At 42.8% G+C, this 20,327-nt stretch overlaps 1 long non-coding RNA gene across 3 annotated transcripts in view; it reads right to left on the bottom strand.

Annotated features, from left to right (window-relative positions):
* LOC307064204 overlaps nucleotides 1-19,454 on the bottom strand; it is a 29,686-nt gene extending 10,232 nt beyond the window's left edge. The window contains exons 1-3 of one of the 3 annotated variants that reach the window (XR_013811283.1): nucleotides 19,175-19,454; nucleotides 18,715-18,784; nucleotides 13,236-13,486 (exon numbers count right to left, since the gene is read on the bottom strand). This is a non-coding gene — a long non-coding RNA (uncharacterized lncRNA). Of the gene's footprint in view, nucleotides 1-13,235; nucleotides 13,487-18,257; nucleotides 18,580-18,714; nucleotides 18,785-19,174 lie in introns of those variants that run through there. The other 2 variants (XR_013811284.1, XR_013811282.1) reach the window with 2 other exon arrangements.
* Between the last annotated feature and the right edge of the window lie 873 nt (nucleotides 19,455-20,327).

The following is a 20,327-nucleotide window of genomic DNA, read 5'->3' as shown; positions in this document are numbered from 1 at the left end:
TGACTTGGAAGATCTTAAGAGATTGTGTCACTGTGCTGTGGCACCCCGATGAGTCATGCTTTCCCACACGGGGACAGACCTCCCTTGCCAAACAGGATCCTGCCTTGCCCAATGCTGCCATCCCTTTCCTGTCACTGTAGGGGAAACACTGACAGTCTGTCCTCCCCCATTCTTCCTTCTCCGTGTTCCTTGTCAGTAATAATGCCTCAGTCCTTTAGGCTTGACCTCATGTTACAGTGTTGAGGATTACACAGTGTCCCTTATTGGTTACATTTTCCATTGTGGCTTCCCAGGGAGATTTCAGCCACAATTTCACATATCCTGCTCAAGATAAACAATCCTAGACCCCAGATCAAAACTTTCCACTAACTGAGCTGCATAGTCACTGGACCTCAGTTTCCCTATTTTTAAAAGATGAAAATAATAGAAAATTTTCATGTATCTCACAGAGCTGTGAAGCCAAAGAAATTGAAGACTATGAATATGAGAGGCTTAGAAGTTGTGCTTTGACCCTTGCAATTAAAGTTCTATACCAGATTTGCCGTTAATGAGCTACATGACATTAAGTCATTTTTATGAGGTACTTAGCCCAGTGTCATGTTCTTAATAAGCCTTCATGAGATATGATATGATAAATCATATCACATGGCTCTATGACCATGGGATGAACTGAGACACCTCCCGCTTTCCCAAGGAGAATGCTTGAGGAAAAGCAGTCGGTTGCTTTTCAGGTAGCTATTGTACTATTGCTTTGTTGAGTGTGTATAAACTTGAAACCAGGGACTTCCCTCGTGATCCGGTGGTTAAGACTCCTTGCTCCCAATGCAGGGGGCCCAGATTTGATCCCTGGTCAGGGAACTAGTTCCTGCATGCCACAACTAAGGATCCCACAGGCCGCAACGAAGAGCCCACACACGGCAACGAAGATCGCACCTGCGGCAACTAAGATCTGGCACAGCCAAATAAATAAATAAATAATTTAAAAACCAAAACCCAAAACAAAAAACCTTGAGACCATAGTTGAATGGTTTGGGAAAAAAGGAGGAATTTCAAATTAAGTTGTATAGTGGGAGAGATGCAGAGAAGAGACCTGACAATAGGGTAGCAAGGGAGGAAACTTTGGGCAGAAGAACAGGTCTAGCTAGTCAAATGGAGGGATATAATTAAGTTTTTCATTGTGGTGTGTGAAGTAATCCTCTTCTACATCTTCCCATGAAGCCTTCAGTAAAATCTTATTAATCATAAGTATTGTTGAATTTGAATGTATTGGGGAGGATACAAACAAAGTGCTCAGGCTGGCCTTGATGTTTAGAGGGAGTGAGAGCAAAGCCAATCATCAATTTAAAAATGAGGAGGTGGGCTTCCCTGGTGGCGCAGTGGTTGAGAGTCCGCCTGCCGATGCAGGGGACACGGGTTCATGCCCCGGTCTGGGAAGATCCCACATGCCGCGGAGCGGCTGGGCCCGTGAGCCATGGCCGCTGAGCCTGCGCGTCCGGAGCCTGTGCTCCGCAAGGGGAGAGGCCACAACAGTGAGAGGCCCACATACCGCAAAAATAAAAAATAATAATAATAATAAAAATAAATAAAAATGAGGAGGTGAATTTATGACCCTATGGGCTCTTCCATGTCTAATGTTCTATGATTCTATACGTGTAAGAGACAGAACGTTCCCAGGAAATTCTGATGCAGTAGGTTGGGGTGGGGCTTGGGCATTCCCATTAAAAAAAATTTCCTCAGGTGATTATGATGCACACCAGCATTGGGTATCATTGTACACATGCTCATCATCTTCTAGTCAAATGTTTAATCACCCACAGAAAAATCACCCTCATCCCCAATCTCCAGCATGTCACATTGCTGACAAAAGCAATTGGGGTGTGATCAGAGAATATAAATTTACATTAATATTGCTCTAAGTAAAACATGTTTACAAAAACAATGTTGTATCCATGGAGGAAAGCATATAACAAATGGCGCTGGGACAATTGGATAGCCACACACAAAAGAATGCTGTTGGACCCCCACCTCACACCATATTAAAAAATTAACTTAAAATGGATCATATAACACACATTGTAAAGCAATTATACTCCAATAAAGATGTTAAAAAATAAATAAATAAAATGGACCATAGACTTAAATGCAGGAGCCAGAACTATAAAGCACTTCAAAGACAAAATAGGAGTAAATCTTCTTGACCTTGTATTAGGCGATCCTTTTTTTAGACATGATACTAAAAGCATAAGTGAGAGGGGGGAAAAAAGGGAAATCTGACTCTATCAAAATTTAAAATGTTTGTGCTTCAGTGGATACCATCAAGAAAGTGAAAAGAGTGCTTCCCTGGTGGCGCAGCGGTTGAGAGTCCACCTGCTGATGCAGGGGACATGGGTTCGTGCCCTGGTCCAGGAAGATCCCACATGGCGTGGAGTGGCTGGGCCCGTGAGCCATGGCCGCTGAGCCTGCTCGTCTGGAGCCTGTGCTCCGCAATGGGAGAGGCCACAACAGTGAGAGGCCCGTGTACCGCAAAAAAAAAAAAAAAAAAAAAAAAAGTGAAAAGAAAATAGAAAATAGGAGAAAATATTTGCAAATCATATATCTGATAAGAGACTGCATAAATAACTCTTACAATTTAAAAGGACAACACAAGTCAAAACTAGGCAAAGGTTTTGAATATACATTTCTCCAAAGAAGATACATAAATGGCAATAAATACATGAAAAGATGCTCAACATCATTAATAACTAGGGAAACACCAATGAAAACCACTGTAAGATATTACTTAACCCATTAGCATAGCTAAAATAAGAAAGACAAAATAACGTGTTGCTGAGGATGTGGAGAAACTAGAATGCTTATATGCTGCTAGTAGGAATTTAAATGGTGTGGCTACTTTGGAAAATAGTTTGGCAATTCCTCAAAAAGTTAAACAGGAAGTTACCATATGGCTCAACCGTTCCATTCCCAGGTATGTACCCAAGATAACTGAAACACACGTCCCACAAAAACTTGTACGTAAATGTTCACAGCAGCATAACTCATAATAACCAAAAGTAGAAACAACACAAAGGTACATCAATGATGAATATATAAATAAAATGTGGTTATTTCCATAGAATGAAATATTATTCATCTGCTACAACATGCAAAAACCTTAAAAATCCTGTGTTAAGTGAAAGAAGCCAGTCACAAAAGTCCACATATTGTATGATTCTATTTATATGAAATGTCCAGAATAGGCAAATTCATAGAGACAGAAAGTAGATTAGTGGATGGTAGGGGTTAAGGGAAGGTTGTGGGGGGAATTGGGGCTGGGAAGTGATGCTTAATGGATACAGTTTCTTTGGGGGTGATGAAGATGGTTTAAAATAAGATGGTGGCAATAGTTGCACAACTCTGTGACTATACTAAAAACCACTGAATTGTATATGTTAATAGATGAATTTTGTGGTGTATGAATGATATCTCAATAAAGATTTTTTAAAAAATGTTGCCTATAACATATGACCATACAAAAAGTTCTTATACAAAATGGAACATTTTAGATTATGCATTCCATTGCTCAACCAACAACACACACTCTATTAGTCAGGACTTCTTTTGCAAGTGACAGAAATCCAGTTTAAACTGGTTTAAGAAAAGAATAGAATGTATTGGCTCATGTAGCTGAAAATTACAGGGGTTGCTGGCTTTAGGCATAGCCAAATCTAGAGACTCAAATGATATAATCCATCTTTCCATCCCTCAGCTCTGCTTTCCTCTGTGTTGGCTTCATTCTCAGGCAGACTCTCCCCAAGTGATGGCAGGATGGCCACCAGTGAATATGGGATTACAACCTAATTTAGCAGGGAAAGAAAATGTGTTTCCCAACAAAAATCCAGAATTAGACTTTGACTGTTGTGGCCTGGGTCATGTGTGTGGAAAGGGGGACATATTGGCCCAGCGTTATGGTAGGGGACAAACTATAGTGAGTTATTGTTGATGCTTTCAATTTCAGAATTGGATTATTTAGAACAAGTCACCTTTGGGCGTTTTGGAAAAGAAAGATGGATACTTGGAACTAACATTAATTCACTTAAACAAATGGATCAAAACTCTTAATTAAAAAAAATAAATTGCTAAAGTGGCAGATAAGGGTAATGCTTGGCATTTTGCATTTTGATTATTGCAAGGCACTAGACAAGTTTTGTTTGTTTGTTTGTTTGTTTTGCGGTACGCGGGCCTCTCACTGTTGTGGCCTCTCCCGTTGCAGAGCGCAGGCTCCGGACGCACAGGCTCAGCGGCCATGGCTCATGGGTCCAGCCGCTCCACGGCATGCGGGATCTTCCCGGACCGGGGCATGAACCCGCGTCCCCTGCATCGGCAGGCGGACTCCCAACCACTGCGCCACCAGGGAAGTCCAAGACAAGTTTTTCATGATATCTTTGTAAACAAAGACTGGATAATTGAGTTAGTTGGAGTCATGTTTCATTGATCAGCCATTTCCAAAAAGGACTGACGAATGAGTCAACCTAGTAGATCTTGGTGGGTCACAGAGATCTGCCCTTAGTGCTGACCTGGTTGACCTGTTTATTAACTACTTAGATACAGATACAGAAATCATGCCTATTAGATGGAGAGAGGTTACAGGACTAAGAGCAGTTAATACGTTCGATGACAGAGGCAAGATTCTAAATAATTTTCTTTTAATTTTTCTTTAGGATAATTTCAAACATTCACAGATTTAGACATTATAGTATAATAAACCCCATTTACCAATCATCCAGCTTCAACAATTTTCAACTCATGGTCCATCTTGTTTCTCCTATTCTCCCACTCCAACTTCTCTTCCCTCATTTTATTTTGAAGCAAATCCCAGACATCTTATTTGTTAAAAACAAAACTCTAACACTATTATCACACTTAAAAAGAAAACTCAATAATTCCTTAACATAATAAAATATCCATTTTTCAAATTTCCAGTTGTCTCACAAATATTTAAAAAAAGTATTTTTTGCAGTTTATTTGTTCAAATCAGGATCTAAACAAAGTCTATACACTGTAATTGGTTGATATGTTAGGTCTCTTTTATTCTACCAGTTGCCCTCTCTACCACTTTTTACCTTGCAATTTATTTGTTAATGAACCAAGATAATCTTGATAACAAAATGACAGTTAGTAGAGATAAACAGATGTAATACTAAAATTAAATCTTATAAAGTCAGCTGTAACAGTACAAAATGCTGGAGACACCTGCAGTTCGTGAATAAAGGTCTAGGATTTTCAGTTGGCCACAAACCTAAAATAGTCAACACTATGATATAGTTGTCAAAGTCCCAATATATACTTAGGTTACATTAACCCCAATATATATGCACACCACAAGATGTGGTGGGTCTTTTCTACCATACCAGGTCAAATCCTGCCTGGAATATTGTCCTGATTGTTGCTCCCAACCCAGTTTTTCAGAGGGACTGAAAACTGGCGCACTTAGACAGAGCCCTGATCCTGGTGAGAGAGCTGAAACACACTTCCTTTGGCCAGAGAGCAGCAAGGGGAGAAGGGAGTGGGAGAGCTAGCTGTTTATTTGGGTGTGTGACTCAAGGAAGAGAGGGTCATTAGAAACTGGGTGGGCTTCCCTGGTGGCGCAGTGGTTGAGAGTCCACCTGCCGATGCAGGGGACACGGGTTCGTGCCCTGGTCCGGGAAGATCCCACGTGCCGTGGAGCGGCTGGGCCCGTGAGCCATGGCCACTGAGCCTGTGCGTCCGGAGCCTGTGCTCCACAACAGGAGAGGCCACAACAGTGAGAGGCCCACGTACCACAAAAAAAAAAAAAAAAGAAACTGGGTATCCACAAGGAGATGGTGCTGGGAGAAGGAACATTCTTCTGGAACATTCACATTCAGGAGTTTTGAAGCTAAAGAAAGGGAAGAAGAAGCTCATTAGTTAGTGGGCGACACAGAAATAATCAGGTGTGACTGCATGGTGGTAGCCAAGGGAACAAATTGAGTGTGTAGAATCATGGCGTCAGGACAGTGGTGTAGTGTGGTCTGGGCTGGCAGATGATCAGAAAACGACTGGCCCATGTGGGAATTATGGGAAAGTAGGTCTGAGTACCCAGAATTGAGACACAAGAGCTGGGGCAGCACTTGGTTTCAGGCCTGAAAACTTTGATGTCAGTCCAATTTGAGCAGAAGCCAATCCCCAGGCAGAGTGAAGGAAACTGATGGGTGTTGTGCACCTACTAAGTGCTATACATACAGAACATTGTCTGACCCTCACAATAAACCTGCAAGGTAGGAATTTATTCCTACTTTACAGACATAAAAACTGAGGCTTGGGACTTCCTTGGTGGTCCAGTGGTTAAGAATCCACCTTCCAGGATTTCCCTGGTGGCGCAGTGGTTCAGAATCTGCCTGCCAATGCAGGGGACACGGGTTTGATCCCCGGTCTGGGAAGATCCACATGCCGTGGAGCAACTAAGCCAGTGAGCCACAACTACTGAAGCCCACGCACCTAGAGCCCATGCTCTGCAACAAGAGAAACCACTACAATGAGACGCCCGTGCACCGCAACGAAGAGTAGCTCCCGCTCATCGCAACTACTGAAAGCACGCAGGCAGCAACGAAAACCCATCGCAGCCAAAAGTAAACGAATAAAATAAATAAATTTTAAAAAGAATCCACCTTCCAATTCAGGGGACGCAGGTTCAATCCCTGGTCGGGGAACTAAGATCCCACATGCCACGGGGCAACTAAGCCTGTGCCGTAACTACAGAGCCCATGCACCACAACTAGAGAGCCTGCATGTCGCAACTACTGAGCCCGTAGACCGTAACTACTGAGCCCACGGGCCCTGGAGCCTGGGTGTCACACCTAGAGAGAAGCCCACGCACAGCAACTAAGAGCCCATGAGCTGCAACTAAGACCCGACGCAGCCAAAAAGAAACAAATAAATAAACATTTTAAAAAAACAAAAAACTGAGGCTCATAGAGGTCAGTTACTAGCCCAAGGTCATGAATGACTAAGTGGCAGGGCCAGGATTCAGAACAGGTGGCCTGGAGGCCAGAAGGATAGAGCTGACATGGGGGAAAAGGTACCCTTAGTGACTTAGCCATGGGGTCAATGTCTGGATCCTCCAGTCGCGGTGCCAGGGCACCAACACCTGGGGAATGTATCGTGTCAGCACTTGCTGTAGCTTCACATCTAGACCAAGAAATGGGTATAGTAAGAGGACAATGGGGAGGGATGGGCTGGGATTTTGGGGTTAATAGATGCAAACTGCCATATATAGAATGGATAAACAACAAGGTCCTACTGTATAGCACAGGGAACTATATTCAATATCCTGGGACAAACCATAAGGGAAAAGAATATAAAAAAATGTATATATATGTATAATTGAGACACTTTACTGTACAGCAGAAATTAACACAACACTGTAAATCGAATATATATGAATTTAAAAAATTAATTAAAAAAAAAAAGAGGACAATGAGCATTCTCCACAAAAACACAGACCAAGAATTTGGTCTCCATATTGCCCCAGCCCTGGTCTCTTCTGGGTTTGAGCCTAGGCGTGGAATCCTCCTCTATAGGAGAGGGGAGGTGTCTTTGTATTTTTCTCCGCTTTCCTCCTAAAGCAAATCCCAGTCACCAAGCAAAGGAAGACTATCTTTGGTAGATGGTGGGAGATGCTGAGGCCCAGCTCATCCTTTCTACCCAGGGATAGATTCCTGAGCCCTGTCCGTATCTCCAACATCTCGGGGGGTGGTCTTCAGCTCCCTTCAGAGCTGACAGGGGCAGTGCAAGGGTGGGAACCCCAGGTGAGAGTAAGGGAGCAAGAAGCCACCCACTGAAGAGGATGCTGGGACGGGGCAGGGCTGGGCTGGCCCAACCGGTTCAGCCCAGCCAGGAAAGGGCAAGTCAGATCTGGCTCAGCAAGGGGGGACTGGGTGGGGGCGTGGTGCTGACTCAGGGCCTGGCAAGTCAGGTGACAGCCAAGGACAGCTGTTGCCTGGGTGTTTTTAGAAAACTGGCTGCCAAAGGCTCTCTCATGGGCTGCTTCTGCACCTACTCAGAAGCAGGCATAGAAAACGGGGGCATCTTCTTTATAATAAGCTGTAGGCATGGGGAATTAATAACCCGACCATACCCTGTTGATTCTTGCTTTAATGTACCTAGAGAACAGGAGCAGAAATTAGTCGAGTCTTCTGAATTCCCTCTGAATCCTTTGAAAATCACTAATCTGTTCCCCTTAGATCTTTTTAGGTACCTTACCAGGAATCCAGTGCAGAGGTTAAGAGAGCAGGTGCAGAAGTCAGGAGGGCCTGGGATCAAAATCCAACTTTATCACTTATTATTTGTATGACTTTGATCAGGTTTCTTAACTTAAAACAAAACATACTTTTAATTACGGAAAAATTCAAATATATACAAGTTAGACATAACAGTATGAATTTCCATATACCTGTTATCCAGCTTGAACAATTATCGACCCATGGGCAACTTGTCTCATCCACATCCTACTCATCTACCTCCCTCCAATTATTTTAAAGGAGATCCCAGGCATCATCTCATTCCATCCCTCTTTATTCCTTTAAACTCTTGTTTCCTCATTTGAAAATGGGGATTATAATAATCCCCACCTCAGAGTATTAATGTGAGGTTATGCCAGCACAATGTAGGAACTCAGTAAATGACAACTTATAGTATTAGATTAAAATATAAAAATAAGAAACGTCTCTGCTACCCTCTCATCTCTCTGCCTGTGCCCTTCTTCCCCTTGGTGACCCTTTCTTCTATCTGAGGACTCTCTCCCCTGGTCAGTACTAGGTCCAGTGCTGACATCACAGAAGGGTTAGGATGACTGCCCAGCTGTCCAGGCCTCAGGATGGGCTGGGAGCACAGGGTGCTTGAGCCCTAGGGAGGGAGCTGGAGGAAGGCAGTGGAGACACAGGAAGGAGGGATCAAAAGTTCAGCAGGCTGGGAATTCTCTGGAGGCCCAGTGGTTAGGACTCTGTGCTCTCACTGCTGAGGGTCAGGGCTCAATCCCTGGTCGGGGAACTAAGATCCCACAAGCTGTGCTGTGCAGCCAGAAAAAAAAAAAAAAAAAGTACAGCAGCCTTGGGAGAGAGACCGGCAGACAGGGGCAAAGTTTGAGCAGGTCCAAGTGGCAAGGGCAGCAGAAGATAGGAAAGAGAAAGTGGACATGGTGAGAATGTCAGGCAAAGTTGGAGTCACCCTAGGAGTTCTACCAGAAACAAGTGTGTCCGTCAGGAATCTTGGTTGCAGCACAGACTGACTTTGGCAAATAGAAGCAGAAAATAAATTTACTGAAGGGCTATTGGGAAGCTCTCAGAATTACTGGGGAGGCTGGAGAACCAGGCTAAGGAATTGGGGCGCAGAAACAGGCCACACATGCAGTCTGTTGAGGCCAGACAATGAGGTCATCACTGCCCTCTCTAGACACTAAAGAGATTCTGCAGCCGGCAGCAGGGCCAGCATTGGACAGAGGATACACCTAGCTCTGGGGCCCACAGGTGCTCTAGAAAGCAGGTGCTCCTGCTGTACCCCACTGCCTTCTCAGTACACACCCCACTGTGCCTGCTTCTTTGTGTCCTAAGCCCCTGTGTCAAGGTTTTGGGCTGGCGCTTGAGACTGGTAGAGCCCCACTCATGTCCCCACAGCCTAGGTGTGTGTTTGGGGGTGGAGTGGGGGTGGGTGCTGGGGAGGAGAAGATAGTGGGAGGAGGGCTCTGCATACTGAAAACTCACGTGGAGAGTTTCTTAGTCAAAGAAGGGGGTTCAACGCTGGGCAGCCAAAGACCTGTCAAATGTCCATTACACAAGGAAGGGAGTGTGAATATGGGTGAGGGGTGGCGGACTGGCGCTGGTAAGAACAAGGCAAAGAAACAGGATCTCCATGTGGCTGTCAGGGACACCAGAGCCCTGAGGGAGGGCAAAGGGTAGCGAAATGCTGGATGCACAAGCTACATGGGAGAGAGCCTCGCTTCCTCCTGGGGGTATTTTGGACAAAAGAGATGGCTGAGCTCAGATATTATCTTGGCAGTGTCTAATTCAATTGGTATGTAGCATGAGGGCTTTTGATACCCTGCGCTTCTACCCTCTCTCTGGCTCTGGGAAAGAGGTGAGGCAGCCTGCAAATAACTGGGTGCTTAGTCTGAAAAGCTGGGACCAGACAGGGCTGGGCAAGGTCTGACAAGGGACAGCTGAGAGCAGACTACAAGCTTTGTGAACAGGCAATTCCATGAAGTCTGAGCTTCCGTGCTCAAATCAATCTGCCACAAATTTTAAAATCTGCATGACTATTGTTATGCTATGTGTCAGGCATAAAAGCAAACAGCCAGAATCTGTGTTCTTTTTATCAAACCAAACCAAATATTTAGGGTTTTTTCCCCTCACTTTACTATTATTCTGATATCTATAAGGAGTATCAATATCAGTTTCCTCTATCTCCATGTACAATGTTAATCCCTTCCTCACTTTTTTTTAAAGTCCTTGTTTATTTAATATTATTATTATTTTTGCTGTGCAAACATCACCACCATTTATTTCCAGAACATTTTTATCACCACAAAAAGAAATCCATGCCCACTAAGCAGCTGCTCCCATTTCCCCCAGCAATCATTAATCTGCTTTGTGTTTCTGTGAGATTGCATATTCTGGATATTTCATGTAAATGGAATCACACTTTATTCCTTTTCATACATGTGAAAATAAAATATTTTCATACTTATGAATCATATAATATGGCCTTTTGTGACTGGCTTCTTTCACGTAGTGTAATGTTACGGTTCATCTGTGTTGTAGCATGTATCAGTACTGTATTCAAATAATATTTTGTTTATCCATTTGTCAGTTAATGGACATTTGTGTTGTTTCCATCTTTTAGCTATTGTGAATAGTCCTGCTAAGAACATTTATGTACAAGTTTTTGTTGAACACCTGCTTTCACTTCTTTTGGATGTATACCCAGGAATGAAATTATGAGGTCATATGGTAATTTTATATTAATTTACTAAGGAACTGTTAAACTGTTTTCCACAGTGTCTGTACTATTTAACATTTCCACCAGCAATGAATAAGAGTTCCAATTTCTCCACATCCTTGTCAACACTTGTTATTTTCCCTTTATTACTAGAGCTATCCAGGTGGATGTGAAGTAGTATCTCACTGTGGTTTAAATTTGTATTTCTTAATGACTAATGATGTTGAGCATCTTTTCACATACTTGTTGGTCATTTGTACATCTTCTTTGAAAAAATGTCTGAAAAGACATTTTCTGACATGAAATGATCTGAAGAGACATTTTTAATTTTTTAATTTAGATTTATTTTTTGGCCGTTCTGTGCGGCTTGTGGGATCTTAGGTCCCCAACCAGGGATTGAACTTGGGCCATGGCAGTGAAAGCGCTGAATCCTAACCACTGGACCACCAGGGAATTCCCCCTTGTTTTATCTCATTTTATATTTTTCCCTTCTTCCCTTCTCAATGTCCTCTCCCTCCACAGGTTCCCTCTCTAATGTTGGATGGGTGTTATTAAATACCTATGAAACTTCATAAAATATAGTTTTGCATGTTTTTAATTTACATGAATGGCATTGTACTATAAATCAGTTTGTTTCCTTTGTTTCACTTTTCTATGTTGCTGAATGTGTAGCTAGTTAGTAGTTTAATATTGCTATAAGGTATTCAATAGCATGTGGGGTAAGCCATGGGCAGGCCTGCTATAGGCCCAATAGTACGACAGGAATTTTCTTTTCTTTTAAAGTATTATTTAAAAAAAATTTGTGTATATATGTATTTATTTATTTGGCTGTGCCAGGTCTTAGTTGCGGCATGCGGGCTCTTAGTTGTGGCATGCAGGGCCTTAGTTGTGGCATGCGGGATCCAGCTCCCCGACCAGGGATCGAACCCAGGCCCCCTGCATTGGGAGCACGGAGTCTTAACCACTGGACCACCAGGGAAGTCCCCAACAGGAGTTTTCTTACATGGTAGATGGTAGACCCTTGAATGCTGACCCAGCCCCGCCCCAAGCCTAATCTTACAAAAACTTAGTCCTGACTGAACTCATTAGACAAGTTTTTTCCCTCTGAAAAGCCTGCTCTGATCACCAGAATTGGGGCATGTTTCTGTGGGGAACTAGGAAGGCATTGTTCTTTGCAAGTTTGCTAATTTATTAGTAAACTGAAGTGATAACAAACTTGACTTGGGTCTGAGTTGTCATATTAGCCAATTTTCAAACCCAAGCCAACTCTTTATCATCTGGACTAACTCAATTTGCATCCACAATGTTTTATCTACTCATCCCCCTAGCAAAAGACACTTAGATTGATTCCAACATCTAGCTGCCACAGAGAAAGCCGGTGATGAATCTATGTGAGAATTTCTCTTGGACACACCCAAGAGTGGTATTGTTGAATCACAGGCATGTATATCATTTAGTAAATATTGCTTGATTGCTTTCCAGAATGGCTGGACCAAATTGCACTCACATCAGCTATACGTGAGAGTTCTTGTCTCTCTACACCCTCACCAACACTTGGTATTATCCATCTTTCTAATTTTTGCCATTCTGATGGGCAGAAAATTTTACCTTATTGTTGTTTTAATTTGAATTTCTCTGATTACATGCAAATTTGAACTTTTTAAAAAATATATTCTTTTCTTACATCTGTGAATTGCCTGTTCCTCTCCTTTGTCTATTTTAGATCTGTATATGTAAAATGTAATTTATATGATAATTTACTGAATGGCTTTAGTAACTTAATGGTTACAATGCAAGGTTGATCTGGAAGGCAGTTTCTTTTTTCTTTTTTTTTTGGCCGCATCTTGCAGCTTGTGGGACCTTAGTTCCCCCACCAGAGATTGAATGCAGGCAGTGAAAGTGAGGAGTGCTAACCACTGGACCACCAGGGAATTCCCCGGGGAAGGCAGTTTCCTCTCAGTCAGGTACCAAACCACCTCAGCCTTACAGAGTATCCCAACTGGCCCTTACTACTATAATAAGGTAATAGCCTGATCTGGGCATTTTCACAGGGTTACATTATCAACTCAAGCACAGTGTTCAATTATGGATGCCACGTTCGAAAAGGGACATGTGCATATCAGAATGGTGGCACTAACAGTTATCTGAGGGTCATCTAATTTGAAGAGGGTTAGTTTGGAGCAGTTTAGAGGAAAATACCAATGCTATCTTTAAATAGTTGAAGAGTTGTCAAGTGAATATAGGGGAAGGTTTATTCTGTGTTGCTCCAGAGGACAGAATTAAAACAAACTGATGATATAACATGGAAGCACACTTAGACTCAGTACACTCTTCTGTCAGAAATATCCAGCCCTGCAATCAGCAATCAGTCCTGCAATCAGCCTTCTTGGCATCAGCAAGCTCACTGGCAGTGTTCACACAGAGGCTGGACAGGCCATAGGTTGGTTTCGGCATTTCTTCACAGAGCAGAAATCAGTTTAGACGACTTCCAAGCTTTTTTCTAATGCAGACACAATTCAACCTAATTAATATTTATTGAGCCCCTATTACATGCAAGATACTGGGCTGGGTATTATAGGAGATACAACAGTGCTTCCTTAGATGGTTTACATCTTATGGGGGAAGAGAATCAGTATTTAATGAACCACTTGTTCTCCTGCCAGGTTCTTTGCATAGATTAGTTTAATCTTTACAATAGCTTGAATTTGGTAGCTCTGATAACCTCAGTTTCCAGATGAGGAAACTGATGTTTGGAATGCTAAGAAATGGTCTAAGATGACCCAGCTAAAATGAGACAGAACAACGATTCAAGATCAGATCACTGTGGGGACTTCCATGGTGGTGAAAGTGGTTAAGTGGTTAAGAGTCCACTTGCCAATGCAGGGGACATGGGTTCAAGCCCTGGTCCGGGAAGATCCCACATGCCGTGGAGCAACTAAGCCTGTGTGCCACGACTACTGAGCCTGCATGCCACAACTACTGAGGCCCACGTGCCTAGAGCTCGTGCTCCACAACAAGAGAAGCCACCTCAATGAGAAGCCCGCTCACTGCAACGAAGACTAGCCCCTGCTCGCCGTAACTAGAGAAAGCCCGTGTGCAGCAACGAAGACCCAACACAGCCAAAAAAAAAAAAAAAAAAAAAAAAAAAAAAAAAAAAAATCAGATCATTGTGCCTCCATTATACCATGCCATGAATCTACGAATTTATGTTAAGTGTAGCTTCATACTTCTTGTCCTGGCAAAGGGTTAAAGCATTCCCCTCTTGTCATTGTCTTTTTAAGTCTGATGAATCCTCTAGGTCTTGATGCTTGAGATACAGTTTTCTGGAGAGATATCTAAGTTTCTGTTCCATTGGGGTTCCAAGTCTTTCCTTGAGCAGACCTCTTTCCTCACTTTGCCAATGCTCCCCTGGGTTCTGCCTTTAGGAAGTGCCTTTTTTCTCCAACTCTATTCTGTCCTAACTTTTAGTGGCTTCTAGGGTTTTTTCCAATCGTCTCATGCAGGTCAAGTTGCCATAACCTGTGCTCTCTGCCCTTTTCTCTCTCTCAGTTTACCTAAAGCCTTTTTTGCTCTTCAGAGCTCTGACCGCTGCTACAATAAATATCCCAGTTTTCCTTTGACAGTGGAAGTGTGCCTTATAGCCCTCTTTTGTATTGATCCATCTGGGGGTTTACTATGCACCTCTTCATGTTAAAAGAGAACCACTATGTTTGTTCATTTCTTGGTGCTCTCCATTTTCTAAGTAAAAAATGAATGCACAGTTATTACTTTAATATATAGTTAATAGCCAATTATTAGCAAATAATCATCCTTTGCCTTAGATGATTCTTTTGTTTTCCTTTAGACATTAAAAAAAGAGATTAACTTACATATTTACATTTTAATATGTAAATGTAAATATACAGTTCCTAGTGTGGTTAGGGTTCCTGCTTGACCTATAATCACTTTTAGAAGAGGCATAGAGTTGCAAAGATGGATTTAGGGGAAGTTTTTCCCTTCTAGGAGATCCCTATAGATTAACAGAATGCATTACTTGTCTCAAAAATATGTGATTTTTTTTTTTAACTTATGTCCCTCTAGATTTGCTTTTTTCAACAAGCCAATGATCCCCAAATGGAAAAAGTTTTCTCAGTTCTTGTGGTGGTAATAACATTTCTGGACATTAACTAAAGGCCAAACATTATGTCTTATTTCATCCTCACTCAACCCTATAGTAGTTTTTATCTTGCTCCTACTTTACAGATGAGGAAACAGGTTTAGAGAGATTAAGTAACTTACCCAAGGTCTCTAACAAAGTGACAGATATAGAATCTTAGGTCCAGCCACCTCAAGGCCCATGTTTATAACCACTGTGCTGGACCAGTTGCTCCAACGGAAGTGAGTAGAGATTCATCTGCTGTAATTGATGGTGGGAAGATTTTTTTTTTTATCGGGGGAAGGTGTCTGCTGCCTTCAGCCATTGTATTTCTTTCTTTTGGTCTCCTTTTGATGATTCCATTAAATCTTCACAGCTTGTCAGTTCCAATTCTTGTTTCTCCCTGTTTTAATCTTTCATTCTCCTTCTGACCTATTCCTGTTCTTAGTTCAACTTCCTTTGGCACCATTTTTTGTCCAGGATGGCTTGTTGCTTTGATCATTTATAAGTATTCTAAGTTTACTTGTAATTTTCTGCTTTCTTTTTCCTTATGGTGTAATTCATTGCTCTTATCTCTTAGTAATAATAGTAATCATTTATATTTGCATAGTGTTTTACACTATATAAAGTACATTTACTTGCATTATCTTATTTAATTTTTAAAACAGTTTCATGAGGTACTATATTCTTTTGATGTATGAGGCTTAGTGAGGTTAAATGATCACAGAGCTAGTCAGTAGCACAGTTGGGTTTTTTTTTGTTTTGTTTTGTTTTTTGGGTTTTTTTGCTGTATGCGGGCCTCTCACTGTTGTGGCCTCTCCTGTTGCGGAGCACAGGCTCCGGACGCGCAGGCTCAGCGGCCATGGCTCGCGGGCCCAGCCGCTCCGCTGCATGTGGGATCTTCCCGGACCGGGGCACGAACCCGTAACCCCTGCATCGGCAGGCGGACTCTCAACCACTGCGCCACCAGGGAAGCCCACAGTTGGGTTTTTAAAAAAAAATTTTATTTATTTTTGGCTGTGTTGGGTCTTCCTTGTTGTGCTCCGGCTTTCTCTAGTTGCGGTGAGCGGGGGATACTCTTTGTTGTGGTGCACGGGCTTCCCATTGCAGTGGCTTCTCTTGCTGGGAGCATGGACTCTAGACACGTGGGCTTCAGTAGTTGTGGTTCACAGACTCAGTACTTGTGGCTTGCAGGCTCTAGAACGCAGGATCAGTATTTGTGGCGCACAGGCCCAGTTGCTCTGTGGCATGTGGGATCTCTGGCTTTCTCTAGTTGCGGCGAGTGGGGGCTACTCTTTGTTGTGGTGCATGGGCTTCCCATTGCGGTGGCTTCTCTTGCTGGGAACACGGACTCTAGACGCGTGGGCTTCAGTAGGTGTGGTTTGCAGACTCAGTACTTGTGGCTTGTGGGCTCTAGAGCGCAGGCTCAGTATTTGTGGCGCACAGGCCCAGTTGCTCTGCGGCATGTGGGATCCTCCTGGACCAGGGCTCGAACCTGTGTCCCCTGCATTGGCAGGCTGATTCTTAACCACTGTGCCACTAGGGAAGCCCACACAATTGGTTCTTGAGTCTATGTTATCTGATTCCAAGTTAAGCGTTCATTCCACTATATCACAGTTGCTCCATTAGTCCTAACAGTATTTCTTGTTCATAGAAATAAAACTCTAAAATGGAGTTAGGTGAGTTCTTCATGTATTTTCTAAAATTAATAAAATATTGCTCCAAAGGTGTTATCTTCCCATTCACTTCTTTTGAATTTTCAATTCCCCCCCCAACCCCCAGCATTTTGAAAGTTTCTCCAAATTAGTACTGTTTTCCAGGAAAAAAAAACAAAAAGTGAATCTATCTCTGAATTTCATTTGCTTTTTCCTTCACTAAACATGTTTTGATGTTCTGATATATTCAAGGCACTGTGCAAAGTGATGTATGCAATAGTCACAGCCCTCAAGGATATTCCAGTTTGAGAAAATAAGATATGTACATAAATGTCTTTCAGAAAATGTAGAAAATGGGTCATAAGAAATGTCTAAATAAAGAGTGTGGGGGGCTTCCCTGGTGGCGCAGTGGTTGAGAGTCCACCTGCCAATGCAGGGGACACGGGTTCGTGCCCTGGTCCGGGAAGATCCCACATGCCGCGGAGCGGCTGGGCCCATGAGCCATGGCCGCTGAGCCTGCGCGTCCGGAGCCTGTGCTCCGCAACGGGAGAGGCCACAACAGTGAGAGGTCCGCGTACCGCAAAACAAAAAAAAAAAAAAAAAAGAGTGTGGGAAGAAGAATATCCACATAGCTATTCACCAAAATGTTAATAGTGGTTATCTCTGGGGTAGAATTTTTAAGAATTAAAATTTTTGTTTTGCTTATCTGCAGGTTTTAAGTTTCTAAAAGTAAATATGTATTATTTGTGGAAATAAAAAGGAGGAAACATACTTGATTTTTTAGTGCTAGGGAGTTCAAAGGAGGAACAAGTTCCTTCTTAGAAAGTGTGCTGGGGAAGACAGGCTATGGTGAGGACATTTAAGTTGAAGGGATGTGGGTGGGGTGGGGAGCAGTGTGCATTTTGCATGGAGAGAACCACAGTAAACTAAGCATGAAATCAAGAAGATACAGAGTAACTGTGAGAAAGATGAGTAGTTCAGCCTGTCTAGAGACTAGTATGTGGAAGATAGATAGGGTAGGAAATAAAGTTCATTGGCTAGGGACTGGAGCTCCTTAAGTGCCAGGTGAGGAGGCCAGCATTTCAGAACTGAGATATTCCTGGAGACTAGAACAAACACATCCAATGTGCTGGGGAAGGCTCATGGGGCAGTAATTCTCTAACAGGAGATAGGACTAAATCAAGATATGAAGGCAGAGCAGAATATTGGCAGGCTATGGTGATAAGAACACTGGTAGCCTCTGGGCAATCAGTACTTAGCATCAGGAAGGTCAAACAAAGACCTTCCTGTAAGAAGGCCCTGGGGAAGAATGAGAGTGTGAACACAGGAACTAGGCAGTAGTAAATAGGCAAAGTCCCAGGAACTGGAGGGGTAGGTTTTACAGCAAGGTGATGACTTAGCAGTGGGGCTGCCATTCAAGGGAAGGCTTCATTCTTTATTTTTTTTAAATTAATTAATTTATTTTTGGTTACGTTGGGTCTTCATTGCTGCACGCGGGCTTTCTCTAGTTGCGGCGAGCAGGGGCTACTCTTCGTTGCGGTGCGCAGGCTTCTCATTGCAGTGGCTTCTCTTGTTGCGTAGCACAGGCTGTAGGTGCGCGGGCTTCAGTAGTCATGGCACGCGGGCTCAGTAGTTATGGCTCAGGGGCTCTAGAGCACAGACTCAGTAGTTGTGGCACACAGGCTTAGTTGTTCCGCAGCATGTGGGATCTTCCCGGACCAGGGATCAAACCCGTGTCCCCTGCATTGGCAGGCAGATTCTTAACAACTGTGCCACCAGGGAAGTCCCTGGGAAGGCTTCATTCTTAACAAGAACAGAGAGAGCAAGGGGCAGAGAGATTAAAGAGGAAGAAATCAGGGAGAGAGACTGGGAAATATATGTGGGAAGAATGATAAAGACAATCCTGAGTCAGTATCTTTTCATGCAGGGATTTCTTACATGTTGTAGAGGCGGGTCCTGAAAGTTGAAGCTGAAGACTGGAACCATGAACTGGCCAGCTGTGCACTTTCTAGAAAAATATAGAGACAATACCTTAATTACTGGTATGAACATATATATATACCTATTTTCTTTCTTGGCTTTGCAAATATTTGGACTAGATTCTGTACAGAGCAATTTTTAAAAACAGGTATAAGCTCCAAGCTACTACTACTAAATCGGCATTTTCTTTCACTGCTTCAATTATTATCAAATATTACTTCGCAACTCTAGGTATACCTTTAGGCTTACATAGACTCCCATTTTATTCTTATTTTCTAGAGTCAGAGATCATGCCTGATCACTCTAGTGGCCTTCAGTGGTAGACAGGGCTTGAGGTTTAGGCCTCACTGCAGCAAAACCTTTAATTAATTTTAGGGAATCCAAACATTAAGTACTGGCTGAGCCTTCCAATTCTCACCTTCTTGCAGTATGATGTCCTGTGGAGGTGTTCTTCCCTTTTCCCTTGCGCATATAGTGGCTGGCTCTGCCACTGACAGTGTGACCTCTGGCAAGACCCTAACCTCCCTGAGCCTTAGACTCATCTGTAAATTATGTGCAGGAGTTGAATTATGACTTAAAAGATATTACAGCTCTAAACTTCTAGGATCCTGATCCAATACTAAATAAACTTCATTAATAGTATAATTAATTACTAAAGTTCCAGAATATTGAGTGCATGGAGAAAAGGCTCTAACTGATAAAACTGTTGGAAACAACTGGGATAAACAAAGAAGTGAAAAAAATTATTTTTCATTTTTAGTTGCCCACTGTCCCCAACATTTATGTAGTAGAACTAATTAGGCTTTCTATGTTTAAAAATCATAACTTTCTAAAATGCTTCACAACATTAGGGCTTGAGTTAATCGTAGTTCTTTTGAAAGGAAGAATCACATTAATACTGTTGATTTTCCTGAATGTTATGACTCTGAATTGATGACAAACCTGTGAAGCACTGATCATAGCTCATTTTGTGATTTGCATGGCTAGGCTATTTTAGAATTGTGGCATTATTCCTAATAAGGCATTCCCAATTGGAGAAAGAATGATTCTTAGAGGATAAGGTTTAAATGACAAGAGCAATCCCAGAAACAAACTGGAGAGTGAGATTAGAGAAGACAGGCATCTTCAGAAACGAAGCTTTAGGGGTAGTTGGAAAAGAAGAATGTAAGACAAGTCTCCAAAGAATGGGAGACTGAAATACGATTACCCTACTGCCTAAAGAGTAATTTTAATTACATATTAAATACATAAACATTTTGGTGGTGGTGGGGCGTAAAAATGTAGTTTTTACTTCTCTCACAATCCCTGTTTCTTGGCCTCTCACTGTTGTGGCCTCTCCTGTTGCGGAGCACAGGCTCCAGACGCGCAGGCTCAGCGGCCATGGCTCACGGGCCCAGCCGCTCTGCGGTATGTGGGATCTTCCCAGACCGGGGCACAGGACCCGCGTCCTCTGCATCGGCAGGCGGACTCTCAACCACTGCGCCACCAGGGAAGCCCCGATCCCTGTTTCTTGCTTTCCAGATGTCTCAGGGTTTTCTCCTGTATCGGGTTGAACCAGCCCACCAGGTTCA

This window comes from Hyperoodon ampullatus (genome assembly GCF_949752795.1).
Source record: "Hyperoodon ampullatus genome assembly, chromosome: 15".
Taxonomy (NCBI): domain Eukaryota; kingdom Metazoa; phylum Chordata; class Mammalia; order Artiodactyla; family Ziphiidae; genus Hyperoodon; species Hyperoodon ampullatus.
This window is presented reverse-complemented; position numbering and strand designations above follow the sequence as displayed.